Raw genomic sequence first — 15,230 nt, forward strand, 5'->3', positions numbered from 1 at the left:
TAAATTAGTGTCATATGGTCAGGTGTGGTGGCTCACACCTGTAATCCCAGCACTTCGGGAGGCCGAGGTGGGCAGATCACCTGAGGTCGGGAGTTCAAGACCAGCCTGACTATCATGGAGAACCCCCATCTTTACTGAAAATACAAAATTAGCTGGGCATGGTGGCACATGCCTGTAATCCCAGCTTCTTGGGAGGTTGAGGCAGGAGAATTGCTTGAACCCAGGAGGCAGGGGTTGCGGTGAGCCGAGATCATGCCACTGCACTCCAGCCTGGGCAACAAGAGCAAAACTCCATCTCAAAAATAAAATAAAATAAAATAATAAAATAAAATAAAATAAATTGGTGGCAGATTTCCTGAGCCTATAATTTTCTCTTCAAAATATTCTGCAACAAGCCCCCAATTTTCCAGTTCTTGTCATTATTCTCTTCTATGTTCCAAATGCCATAGATATTTTACAAACCTATGCAACCTCTTTCATAATATCCTATCCTAGTTCATGACAAGTGAATGTCTCAGCAGTTGTCCTCTACTGCATACCACAACAGGCTATCAGAACTGGTGATGAGGTACTCTGTCATATATCCAGAAAGTAATCCAAATTAGGAATCACATTCCTAGAGTCTGCTTCCTGGAAGCACTTCTGGAAACGACTGCATTAGGTTGAGTTCCCTAGACACAGGGCTTGAGACAGGGTTTGTAATGCATGTGATTTGAGGGAGTGCTTTTCAGGAAATTATTCCTATATAGGGAGAGAAGGAAACATAACAGGAAAGGATAAAGAGCAAAGCAAGGCTGTGTTTTCTGGCAAAGGCTAGCTATGGCTTAATCCAGAGGGGGAGGCTCAGAAGCATAAACCACACCACAGTATTGACCCTTCTTGAGGCAAGGAATCCAGCCTTTAGTAGTCCCATATTAGTCATTCACTGTCTGAGGACCATTCCCAGAGGGGATATAACTTCCCCAGGGGTGGTGGTTCTCATCAGAAGATGGCGGTTCTCTGAAGCATTTGATATTGTTATTGTTAGCAGTTGACACACAACATCTGGAGGTGTGGGTACACTGGCTTGCTAAATGGGGATCTGGATAAGACATTATTACATTACAAGCTGTGAAAGGACAGTCTTTTCTACACTTAGTGCTATGAAAATGGGATATTCAGTTGACTAAAAAAATATTGAATTATCTTCATGCCATATTAAAACTTTAATTCCAAGCAGATTGTAAATAACGTCTCCAGAAAAAAAGTATGCTATCTTCATATTCTTAGAACAGTATAAAATTTCTTGACTATCACATGAAAAAAGTATTATCCTTAAAGAACACGATTGGTGAAATTAATTACTTTTGCACATTTAAGGACATCATTAAGAGAATGAGAAGGCAAACCACAGAATGGGAGAAGATACAGGCACTACAGATATCTGACAAAAGATTGATCAGAATATATGACATTCCTACAAAGTAATGAGAGAAAGACTAACAACTTTATGTTTACAACTATTTTTACAAAGATATGGACATGCTCTTCATAAGAGGATATGTCTATCAAACATGTGAAAGAGTTCTCAGGCTCATTAATCAAGAAAATTTGAAACCACTATGTATCCATCTGAGCGACTAAAATTAAAAAGACTAACAATAATAAGTGCTGACTAGGATGTGGAGAAACTGGAACTCTCCTACACTGCTACTGGGAGGATAAATTGTGACCATTTGTAAAACCATTTAGCTGTATCTACTACAAGAGAATACACAACTCAATGATATAAAAATTCCATTCATAGGTAAAATACTCAACAGAAATGTGTATATATGCAGACAAAAGAGCAGATACAAGAATGTTCATAGCAATGTTATTCATAATAGTTGAAAACTTGAAATCAAAATGCCCCCAAAGAGTAAAATAGGTAAGTATATTTATATCATGAAATTTTATACAGTAATAAAAATAAACAAATTCTGCCACATACAACAATACAAATTAATCTCACAGAAAATAAAATCAGAGCATATAATTCCATTTATATGAAGTGTAAGTTGTTACTTCTGAGGGAACAAGAGAGGATCATTATTAGGAACAGGCATGAGAGGATCGGCTGGGTGTTGGTAATGCTGTGTTTCTTCCCAGTAATTTTGAAAAATTCAACAAGCAGCACAATGGGGATTTATGCCTTTACTTGTATGCATTTTATATTTTAATATAAAATATAATTTTAAAACAAAATATAAAGGACTTGCAATTAGTAAATTATTAAAGAGTTAGCCCAGCAACAACCTTTAAACAGCCTTTAAAATATATATATCAGGTCTCATGCTAAAATCCATATTAATTACAGTTGAATAATTCTTTGTACTTTACAAAGCCTTTTCATATATTATCTTTTTATTGATGTAATGTAATGGTAAATCCGTATTAGAACATTTCTGAAGTGAAGGGAAACCAGAACCCAGCTATGCCCACACGAAATCTGCGTGAAGTTATCTCACGATTTGAGAGGGAAAACTTGCAAGAGAAGTAAAGTGCTGCTAACTTTTCTTAATCCCTCAAGTATATCCAGGAAGTCCAATTTTATTTTTCTCATCCCTTCATCGTATGTTTCCCACAATCTTTTTCCCTTTCGCTCTCTTCCTTTTCTCCTCCTCTGAGATTCCCTCCTTCTTTTTTTCCATTTTCTTCTTTCTTCAGTCTCCTCTACAGTAGTTCCATGGAGATAGTAGAGACAGTGGTGAAGGTATCATTATTAAGGCTATTCATGGGGAGAATGGTTTATTCTTTTATTATTTTCCATTTCAAACACGGTGTTGATTCTTTGTCTAAATTTTCTCAAAAGAAATATGGTAGAGCACATGATATAGGTAGTTAACTGTCCACCAGAAATTAATGGTTTCCTATCCACAGTGCAGAGATTCTTTGAAAAGTGACTGCCCAGCTAGGGACTACGTTTTCCAGTCTTCTCTGCAACTAGGTGAGACCATATAAATTGAGTTCTAGCCTATGAACTCAACATTTCCACTCATGCCATGGAAATGTTACATGCTGTGTCCAGTTCTGGTCCATAAAATTCTTTTCTCTGGCTTATTTTCCCTAGTAGGGGGAAATTCCTATTGGGAAAACCTTGGTGCATCCATATACTGAAGTTGGCAAGACCTCTATCAACCTGGATTTCTAAATGACTGTATGGAGGAAAGCTATTGCCCACATTTTCCCCTGCCTACCACTAGTATATGGACAAGAAATAAACTTGTATTATGTTTGAACCTATATGCTTTGGGGTCTATTTGTTAAAGCAATTGGCCCTGACGCAAAGTCTTTTTGGAATCTTTAGTAAAGCTCACTGGATTATTTTTTCCAAACCCTAGGTTTGATAGGCCATAAAATTTCTGTGACTATTCCTGTACATAGGGGAGACTAATTTTTCCACTCCATGGAATGTCATTGAAAACATTCTTCCTCAAATAGTTTGTTCTCTGAAACAGGGAACAGAGCAGTTGTGTATCATATCTCTTCTGCCAATGAGTCAAAGAAAAGGCCAGGGAAAATGTCAATTAATTCTTGTAGTCTAAAAAAAGAAGAGACGTCACATCTTTTCTCTTTAATTCTACATCAGTATCTTTACCAAGGCCTGTATGAAATGGCTTTTAATAAACCATGAGAGGCCTCTGAACAGAGTGCAATAACCAAAAATGATGATGGAACTTAGCAACATTTCATTCAGAAATACAGTGGTTTTCTGAAAACCCCACCTTCAGAACTTTGTGGTTTGGAAACCAAAGACAAGGCTTGTTTTGTAAGAATGCTTTGTTTTTAAAACAAAAAGAAATACTGAGTAGTTTGTTGAGTGCCCCACTACCAAAGCCTTCTGCTTCGTAAAACAATGCCAAGGAATTCCAATGGTCTGTTGCACATGTGTCTTGGCAGGTGCTTTATGCTTACGGGCACATGAGACTTTGTCAGATTGGATCAAACTGCTCTAATCATAACACTGCAAACCCATCCCAGGGACATCTTAACTCCATCCCCAGGACATCTGGGAATCTCTTGAAAAATTAATAATGAATCGCAGGGCAGAAATGTGGTAAGTACTTATGACATGCGCATTAATGTCAAATGATTTTTATCATGACTAATTTTACTCTAATAAATACAAAGGGAACAAGAAATGATTTAGGCCATCATTTTAGGCCATCACTGACATAGGCCAAGGTACCCAAAGTGTAAACCTTTAATGAATATAGTATTTTGTTGTGATGCCACTAAGATGTAAAGTGTCACTGATCTCCATGTGACTCCATTTGACATTCCAACAGTTCCACTGTTTATAGTTCAGAGCTATCTAATCACGTGGTGGGGTACATTCCATAGCTCCCTCTGACAGAATAATTCCAGTGTGTCACTTCATAGGAATACTGAACTAGACCCTAACTTGGCTAATAGTTGGGTACTCCAAATTCCCAACGGATTGTTTTTGATGGGAATCTGGCCCCAACTGCTCTGAAATGCTCACGCTTAACCTCTACAACTAACCCAAGAACTCTCTCTCCCAGATTTTGTGTTTGGTCCAGTAGGTCGTCCTGGGCTAACAAATGTAAAAATACTCTGTTGAAGAAAAATGGATTTGATCAAAATTCAGGACTACAACTTCAGGCTAATGATCCTCACCAAAAGGCCTGTTCTTGTGCCTCAGGGCCACTACACCTCCGTGACTGTAGAGATTGCCAGGGTCCACAGAAAGGACTTCATACATGATCTTTATACACACACACACACACACACAGAGTTCTCTGAAATGCCTGTAGTACTGAAGTCACAAACTTCAACTGTCTTAAAAACAGACTACATCTCTCTCCGCTAGAATTTTTAGAAGTATGAACAAATGAGAGTTTCACTATAGAATATAAAGTCCCCTTATGACATATTTTAAATTAAGCATGGATTTCTTATCTTATGAAAGCAACATATGTTTATTATAAATCTAGAAAATATGAGTAAGCAAAGAGATAAATTCATAATTGTACAACCTATAGATAACAACTATTAATATTTTTGATGTTTATTCTTCTAGCTCTTCATTACTCAACATCGTAGCCACTACCCATATGAGGCTATTGAGCACTTGAAATACAGCTCTTTTTTTTTTCTTTTGGATGGAGTCTCACTCTGTAGCCCAGGCTGGAGTGCAGTGACACAATCTCGGCTCCCTGCAACCTCCACCTCCTGGATTCAAGGGATTCTCCTGCCTCAACCTCCCGAGTAGCTGGGTTTACAGTCGCGCACCACCATGCCTGGCTAATTTTTGTATTTTTAGTAGAGATGAGGTTTCGCCATCTTGGCCAAGCTGGTCTTGAACTCCTGAACTCAGGTGATCTGCCCGCTTCAGCCTCCCAAAGTGCTGGGATAACAGGCATGAACCACCACGCCCAGTCAAAATACAGCTATTTTGAGTTGAAATGTGCTCTAATGGTAAAATATTGACTGGGTTTCAAAAACTGTACGAAGAGGCCTGGCACCGTGGAAGAAGAAGGCTCTTTCTTTCTTGGTTTTCCAAAAGGTTTTCAAAATATATGACAATGTTTGTCCTCCACCCAAAATAGAAAGAGGAAAGAACAATAAATATCATTTGCCACAGTGGTTATTACTAAAATACGGATTGGAACTTTAATACAATTAATGGAATTGGCTTAGAACTTAAAAGCACAGTATAAATGCACCTACTGTCCAACTTTACTCAAGAGATCACACTCTACTTCAGGAAAATACGTAATATTCTGAGTTTAACTCCAGAAATTGGATGCTGTTTAACTGTGCTCTGTAAACATTTTATGAAAGTAAACCACATGCGTTGGTGGTATTCAGAACATTTTAAATGTGGGCAGAAATAAAATCCTAGAACGTTCATTGGTATTACATCCATTTTTAAGACAGGAAATAGAAGAGAAGTACCTGTAAACACCCCCTCTCTTAAATATTCCTGGCTTTAAATCCAGTACTCTTGTTTTCTATTTTTCATTGAAATTTTTTGTTGTACCATGTGAAATGTAGGTCAAGTTGTTGGTAAGTGCTGGACAAAAATCTGTTTATACCAAAAGTAAATAGTAAAATCCTCCCAGCCTACACAGTTTAAAAATATTACTCCTGCCAGTGTGCTATTCAGGGTATCCCCAATAAATTTAATTTTGAGGAACGCTTAACATAGACCTCTCTGGATGCTAGACTTTAATCATAACTGCATAATATTCTCTTAAGGGAAAATTTATAAGAATTAAAATTCACAAGATTTTTATTCCTGGGGATCAATGATGAGAAGCACAATTACAATCTTATTCAGGTTGCTATGCTAGGTGTTCAGTAAAGTCATAGAAAGAAGCAACATGCAACTAGGGGCAAGAGGTATGCTATGGACTTAATATCTGTGTCACCCCAAAATTCATATGTTGAAGTACTAATCCCCAATGTGATGGAATAGATGTGGAGCCTTTGGAGGGGGGCCGTAATTAGGTTTAGATGAGGTCCTGAAGTTGGAGCCCCCATAATGAGATTGATGCCTTTGTACAGAGGAAGAGACCAGAGGCCTCTCCCTCTCCACCATGAGGACACAGCAAGAAAGCAGCCATCTGCAAATCAGGAAGAGAACCCTTACCAGAAATCAAACCCTGCTGGCACCTTGATCATGGACTTCCCACCTCCAGAACTGTGAGGAACAAATGTATGTTGTTTAAGTCACCCAGTGCATAGTATTTTGTAATAGCAGCCCTAGCAGATTAGGACAAGGTGAAACTCCAGCACTGAAGACAAGTCAGGCCCCATAAAAGCCACCATCAACTTCAGGTGGAATTGCCCCTAGTTCACACTAGAACCTATTAACATACATTGCTTTCTTAGCAGTGATTTTTGAACACTAGCTTACAAAAAAGCCTCAGTGTTACAGCAGTAGCAGAGAATGTGGCAGTAGTATATAATTTAATTTCCTTGAAATCCAGAGATGAAACATTCAGCCCTTCTTCTGCTTGACTTGGGCCAATGTGCCAGCTACTCTTAAAGTATCTGGGCAGTGAGGAAAAACAAAAAAATCTGGACTTATGAAGCCTCTTGAAAGATGTAAAAACAAACAAACAAAAAACCTATGTACATGTGTGTTTCATGTATGTATATACAGTCGTGCACTGCATAATGACATTTTGGTCAATGATATACTACATATACAATGGTAGTCCCATAAGATTACAAAGGAGTTGAAAAATTCCTGTTGCCCAGTGACTTTGCAGCCATCTCCAAGTCGTAGCACAATGCGTTACTCACATGTTTGTGGTGAGGCTGGTGTAAACAAACCTACTGTGCTTTCAGTCCTTTGAAAGTATAGCACATACAATTATGCGTAGTAGATAATAATGACAATAAGCAACTGTGCTCCTGGTTTATATATTTACTATGCTATACTTTTTATTGGTATTTTACCATGTACATCATCTACTTATGAAAAAATGTTAACTGTAAAACAGCTTCATGCAGGTCGTTCAGGAGGTATTCCAGAAGGTATTGTTCTCATAGGGGATGACAGCTCCATGTGTGGTATTGTTCCTGAAGACCGTCCAGTGGCACAAAATGTGGAGATGGGAGACAGTGATATTGATGATCCTGAACCCTATGTAAGCCTAGGCTGACGTATGTGTGTGGTCTTAGTTTTTAACAAAATAAAAGGAAAATTAAGTAAAAAAATTAAATAGAAGAAAATGTATAGAACAAAAACATAAAGAAAGAAAATACTTTTGTATAGCTGTGCACTGTTTGAGTTTTAAGCTAAGTGTTATAAAAGCATCAAAACTTTAAAAAATTAAAAATTTTATAAAGCAAAATACAGTAAGCTAAGGTTAATTTATTCTCAAAGAAAGAAAAATATCTTGTAGAAATTTAGTGTAGCCTAAGTGTACAGTGTTTATAAAGTCTACGGTAGTGTACAGTAATGTCCTAGGCCTTCACATTCACTCAACACTCACTCACTGACTCACCTAGAGCAACTTCCAGTCCTGCAAGCCATTCACAGTAAATATCCCATATAGATATACCACTTCTTATCTTTTTCTTTTTCTTTTTTTTAAGACAAAGTCTCACTCTTGTCCCCAGGCTGGAGTGCAATGGCGTGATCTTGGCTCACTGCAACCTCTGCCTCCTGGGTTCAAGCGATTCTCCTGCTTCAGCCTCCCAAGTAGCTGGAATTACAGGCACCTGCCACCACACTTGGCTAATTTTTGTATTTTTAGTAGAGACGGGGTTTCAATATGTTGGCCAGGCTGATCTCGAACTCCTGACATCAGGTGATCCGCCCGCCTTGGCCTCCCAAAGTGCTGGGATTACAGGCATGTGCCACAGCCCTCAACCCACTTCTTATCTTTTATACTGTATTTTTTACTGAACCTTTTCTATGTTTGGCTATGTTTAGATACACCAATATTTCCCACTGTGTTACAACTGCCTACAGTATTCAGTACAGAAACATGCTGTACAGGTTTGAAGCCTAGGAGCAATAGGCTATGCCATATAGCCTAGGTAATAGTGGGCTATACCATCTAGGTTTGTGAAAGTATATTCTATAATGTTCACACAACAACAAAATCACTGAAAGATGTATTTCTCAGAATGTATCCCCATCATTATCATTAAGTAACATACACAAATCTAGTTTGTTTGAAGATAACTTTTGCTAATTTAACCCTCAAATATAATGTTTTTATACAATGTCCAAGCACATAAGTATCATCATTTTGGAGATGGGAATAAATTACGTGATTATCAAGAATTTCTCCAATATAGCAACATAGCAACTATCACAGCTCTTGCTTAAATGATTGTCATATGTGACCATTAGCGTCCGTGAAGTAGAATTGGTGAAGTGCTGAGTGTGGTAGGAGGGTGTTCGAAAGGAACTCTAGATCCTAGAGCAGTCCATCTTCTGGGTGAAGTCACCTGGCTTAGAGTAATCTTGACCGTATTCAAACCACACTTATCTGGTAATACTCTTCGGCATTCCATGAAGAAAAGTATCACTGAAAGCAAAGCACCCACTGCCATGAGACAAACCAGTGCTTCAACCACAGCGGAAGAGAATGAAAATCCCTCAAGGAAAAAGATGTGATGCCTACTAAGAAGGCATGAATCTAAAGTTCACAGATGTACAAGGTGTGCTCTGAGCAAGGTGACCCTTCTTAATCTCCAACCATTCTGTTCTAACACGTGCTAAAACCGCAACTGTATTCGTGTTGCGAGTAGGACCTATGTTGTTAAATGACAACAGTTTTCCACAAGGACTCACCTGGGGCTGGTTCTAGTTCTGGCTCCACCCAGACTAGATCATCTTAAGTTTTCCATGAAAATGTTGCCAGTGCTTAGAAAATAGGTAGCATAATAGTGAGGCTATAAAGAAAGAAAAGCCAAAAGAGTTCCCAGTTGCAGTATCTCCTCCTAGGGTTTGTCTAGGTTATGAGCCAAATAAATTGGAGGCCTCTAATTCAGAGAGCAGGAAATGAAGAGAGTTTGTTCCTCTAATAAAAATAGTATCAAATTCTTCCTGTGCATATTTTAAAAATAAATATTTTGCTTGCTTATGATGATTTAAGTGCCTTTCACTATATTCTTTTGGAACAACCCTTACCGTGAGCTGAGCCACCTTTGCACCAATAAACCTCAGTGCTCTGGCACACTGTGTTTTCTCAGAGTTTCAGTATGGGTGGCCAGGGAGCAATGCATCACTGGGTTCAATCTAGGGTAGGATCTACTAGTGCTGGTTGGAGCCCCAAGATTGGAGGTCACATTCTTTCAGTTTAGAAATGCTGTGGGCAAATCTCAAGGGGAGGGGCATCAAAGAATCACCCGGTGGGCGTTGATGCTTCTGAAATTCCCCATTCTCCACCAGCACAGTATAAAAGGAGTGAAGCCAAACCTTGGGGGAATATACCAGGGATCTGAATAAGTGCACAAATCTAGGTTCCCTGCCCATCAGCACTCTCAGAGCCACAAAGCAAGGTCTCACTGAATTCCAGCATTCCTTGGATGCCTTCTATGAGCCAGGGTAGATGCTGAGGAGAAAGACAAATGAAGAGTGATGGGGTGGGTCCCTAGCCACAAAAAGCTTACCACCTAAAAGATTTTCTCACATGTTTTGTTTAACAGTTTTATAGTTTTTTAGCTCTGACATTTAGATCTATGACCTATTTGGGGTTCATTTCTGTTTATGATGTGATGTAAGGGTCGACGTTCACTTCTTTGTGCACACCTAGACAATTGCTTCAGTGCCATTTATTGGAAAAATCACCCTTTTTACATTGGATTGCCTTGATACCTTTTCTTAAATCAATTGACCATATATGCATGAGTCTATTTCTAGATTTTTTATTCTGTTCCATTGATTTTTTTTTTAACTTATAAAGAAAAGAGGTTTAATTGACTGACAGTTCCTACATGGCTGGGGAGGCCTCAGGAAACTTTCAATCATGGCAGAACAGGAAGCAGGCATGTCTTACATGGCAGCAGGCAAGAGAGAGCATATGAAGGAGAAACTGTCAAACCATCAGATCTTGTGAGAATTCACTCACTATTCCGCATGAGAACAGCATGTGGAAACCACCCTCAAAATCAAATTGCCTCCCACCAGTTCCTTCCCTTGACACGTAAGGATTATGGGGATTACAATTTGAGATGAGATTTGGGTGGGAACACAGAGCCAAACCATATCATTCTGCTCCTGACCCCTCCCAAACATCACATTCTTTTTACGCTTCAAAACCAATCATGCCTTCCCAACGGTTCCCCCAAAGTCATAATTCATTCCAACGTTAACCCAAAAGTCCAAGTCCAAAATATCATCTGAGACAAGGCAAGTTCCTTCTACCTAGGAGCCTGTAAAATAAAAAGCAAGTCAGTTACTTCCAAGATACGATGGGGTTATGGGCATTGGATAAATGCTCCCATTCCAAACAGGATATATGAGCCAAAATGAAGGGGCTACAGGCCCCATGCAAGTCTGAAATCCAGAAGGGCAGTCATTAATCTTTTGTTGTTCTTGTTGGAAGACAGAGTCTCAATTTTTTTTGTCTTTACGTCAAGACTACACCATCTTAGTTACTGTAGCTTTATCATAAGTCTTAAAATTAGGTTAACTCTTCCAATTTTGTTCATCTTTTTCAAAATTATTCTGTTTTTTTCTAGATCCTTTGCATTTTCACCATAAAGTTTATAATGATCTTGTCCAAAAAAAAAATTCTACTGGTATTTTGACTAGGTTTGAGTTTAATTTATGTCAATGGGGGAAAATTAACATCCTAATATTGACCATTGCTGTTTGTGAACATACAGAATTACTTTTCAGCTCCTATACCTGTGTCTTCCATCTTTCTAAGTATTTTTCTGGGGCTTTGAAAACACAGTATCTCTAATAGACTCTGCTGTATAACATGCAGTATTCAGAAAATAAATTATGTGTAATAAATGCCAAAATTAATACTACCCACAAAGTGGTGTGAAAATATATTATGTTTTATAACAAGTAACAGAAAACTAAGGTTGTTTCTGTGCTGATACGCTTTTTTACTAAGAGATTTTTTTTGACTGATATGCTGTAAAGTCTTTATGTTTTTCTTCTCTTTAAATTGCATAAATAATTTGTCTAGTTTCACTTTTACTTGAAGGATATTCACCGTCATTTTCAGTCTTTCAGTCCCTAACAGGGTAGATCCTCTGCTTTAACATAAACTGTTAGCAAAATTTGATCCCTGAATAGTAGAAAATGGTGAAAACCTCAAGACTCCACATCTAGATTCTTCCTCATGGATATAAGGAAGAAGTATCTCTCTTTGGATGCACTTGAGTATGACATATGGCTAGAATTTATATTCAACAGTCCATGTAACATAGACCCTAAGAGTCAGAAAGGATACCCACCATAACTAGCTTAGAGAGCAATCTGTTGAAAACCAGTGAAAACTAAACTCTGTTAATAGATATTAGGACAGGTTTCCCTGTGCAAGCTCAAGTGCCTCATAGGAAAAGGCTGAACTTCCATGAAATTTTAATAGCTATGAAGTTGCTTCAACTGGCCACACTTCCACTTTCTGAATTCCTAGTAGCCTCAGGCAGTTCTTCCTGCTTCCCAGAGACCATCCTTGGAGTACCATCTCCCCACCCCCAGAACTGTTCCATGCTTCCAGTATTTCACTCCAACAAATCCTAAAACTACAGGCTTTCTGTGCTAAGAAGGATCTTAGAAACCATCTATTCCAATCCCCTTGTTTTACAAGCAGGAAAACAGGCCTAAGAGCATAAAATACTAGGCAAAGTCATATACCATATCATGCTAATGCAGAAATTGTAGTAGAACTCAAGTTCTCTGTCATTTGCTGACTTCAAGAGCTGTCACAGAATACGGCATCATAGAAATTAGTTTTAGGTACTAATTATCTTGGGATAGCTCTATTTTTTTCTTTCTAATTACAGAATTGATGCACAAAAAATTATATTTTATAATTTTTAAATAATGTAAATTATATAAAAGTTACTTTGGGTCCCACAGTACCTTACTCCCCTCTCCTGATGTACTTTTATTCTCAGATTGGTGTGTATCTTTCTCCCTGTGCATTTATATATAGGTAACTTTTTTGCACAAGCAAATATTTGATTTAGCCATTTCTGTGAATATTTAGACATAAGGCACTAGCACTTCAGAAACTAATGCCAAATAGATTACATTTTTAAGTAGTGAACACTCTGGTGGTCACTGATATCTGCTGTTTAAATTTTTATGTATTTATGTATTTATTTTGAGACAGAGTTTCGCTCTTGTCGCCCAAGCGATTCTGCCAGCTCAGCCTCCTGAGTAGCTGGGATTACAGGCGCCCACCACCACGCCTGGCTAATTTTTATATTTTTTGGTAGAGACAGGGTTTTGCCATGTTGGCCAGGCTGGTCTCGAGCTCCCAACCTCAAGTGATCAGCCCACCTCAAATTCCCAAAGTGCTGGGATTACAGGCATGAGCCACCATGCCCAGCTAAATTTTTTTTTAAGATGACAAATAAAAATTGTGTATATTTGTGAGGTATAATGTGATTTTTTAATATTATGTGTACATTGAATTTATGTTAATGGGGGGAAATTAAATTAAGCTAATTAACATATTCATCACGTCACTTTTTTTTGGTGAAAACATTTAAGATCTACTCCCTTAGCAATTTTTTAGTATACAATACATTATTAAATATAATCAGCATGCCACATATAGATAATTTCACGTTTAAGAATTCCAATAAAATTTTGCTTTAATTTCTGCCTATAATTTTGTTTTTGAGGTGTTGTATTAGTCTACTATCTAATCATGATAGTCTACTATCATGCTACTATAAGGACATACCCGAGTATGTGTAATTATAAATTACCTGAGTATGGGTAATTTATAAAGGAAAGAGGTTTAATGAACTCACAGTTCCACTAGGCTGGGGAGGCCTCACAGTCATGGCAGAAGGCGAATGAGGAGCAAAGGCACATCTTATATGGCAGCTGTCAAGACAGTGTGTGCAGGGGAACTGCCCTTTATAAAACAATCAGATCCCTTTCCCCTGGCTGGCAGCACGGCAGCCGCACAATGCCTGGAGATACTGTAAAGAACATGAACCAGCAGGAGTTCCTCAGAGCTCTGGCAGCCTTTCTCAAAAAGTCCAGGAAGCTGAAAGTCCTTGGATGGGTGGACACCGTCAAGCTGACCAAGCACAAAGAGCTTCCTCCCTATGATGAAAACTGGTTCTACACATGAGCTGCTTCCACAGCACAGCACCTGTACCTACAGGGTGGTGCTGGGGTTGACTCCATGATCAAGATCTATGGGGGACATCAGAGTAAAAGCGTCATGCCCAGCCACTTCAGCCAAGGCTCCAAGAGAATGGCCCACTGGGTCCTCCAAGCCCTGGAGGGGCTGAAAATGGTGGAAAAGGACCAAGACGGGGTTGCAAACTGACACCTCAGGGACAAGAGATCTGGACAGAATCACCAGGCAGGTGGTAGCTGCCAACAAGAAGCATTAGAACAGTACAGGAAAAATTCACCCCCATGATTCAATTACCTCCCACGACATGTGGGAATTACGGGAGCTACAATTCAAGATGAGATTTGAGTGGCAACACAGCCACACCATATCAGATGTTTTTAATCAAAAAATGTTGCCAAGTGCCATGGCTCAAGCCTGTAATCCCAGCACTTTGGGAGGCCGAGGCGGGCAGATTACTTGAGGTCAGGAGTTTGAAACCAGCCTGGCCAACATGGTGAAATCCTATCTCTACTAAAAATTTAAAAATTTGCCTGGTACGATGGCGAGTGTCTGTAATTCCAGCTATTCGGGAGGCTGAGGCAAGAGAAAAGTTTGAACCCGGAGGCAGAGGTTGCAGTGAGCCGAGATTCTGCCACTGCACTCCAGCCTGGGTGACAGAAAGACTCATTCTCAAAAAAAAAAAAAAAAAAAAAAATTATAGCTGCCTATTGTTGGTAAATTCAGTTTGCCTGTCTGTGTGGTGGCTTGCCATATTGGAAATCTGCCCCATTACCAAAGTGTGCCAGATGATCTGTTACCCACTCAACACTGTATCTTCCTCTTTCTATGCTCTGCTCACATCACAAGGGAGAAGCTCAGAAACACATTTCCCAGAATCCCCTATAACTATGGTTCTAAGTTAAATTTTGTTCATGAAAAGAACTCCCTCAAGACTCAGATGACAATAGAGAAGTTATTTTTCTCCAGCAGTTACTGCAGACATCTGGGCAAATGGAAGAAGACGGGAGCCTATAGCAGTTACTGAGAAAGCTCCTGAAAATCACCTGCTGCCCAACTTGTAAAAAGCCTCATGAAGAGCAAGGATATGAATGAAAGACTATTTGAAAGACAGAAATTCCAACAATTTTTCTGGACACAGGTTTAATTCCTGGATCAAGTGAGGCTGTCATCACCGACGTCCCATTGTCCAGTTGTCTCTCCCAACCCAATCTTTAGATTCTCTTTTCTTAAAGTTTGTTTTGATTCAATGTCCTTTCAGTTAATCTTGGGGCAGCACTGTAAATCCCATTCTGGTATTTTCTTAGGGATATTGCTGAGGGCACTGTTTCCTATATAAAGAGTCATTGAGAAATTTCTTTCAGAAATAATAGCTGAAGGAAATATTTGCAGAGATAAGAGACTGGTGGATTAATCAATTAACAAGTC

The 15,230-nt window shown here is 38.9% G+C and overlaps 1 pseudogene; it reads left to right on the top strand.

The window, feature by feature from the left end:
- Positions 1-13,598: 13,598 nt before the first annotated feature.
- LOC102135086 (small ribosomal subunit protein eS19 pseudogene) lies at positions 13,599-14,061 on the top strand (annotated as a pseudogene).
- Positions 14,062-15,230: the final 1,169 nt, after the last annotated feature.

Source organism: Macaca fascicularis, chromosome 6 (genome assembly GCF_037993035.2).
Source record: "Macaca fascicularis isolate 582-1 chromosome 6, T2T-MFA8v1.1".
Taxonomy (NCBI): Eukaryota; Metazoa; Chordata; class Mammalia; order Primates; family Cercopithecidae; genus Macaca; species Macaca fascicularis.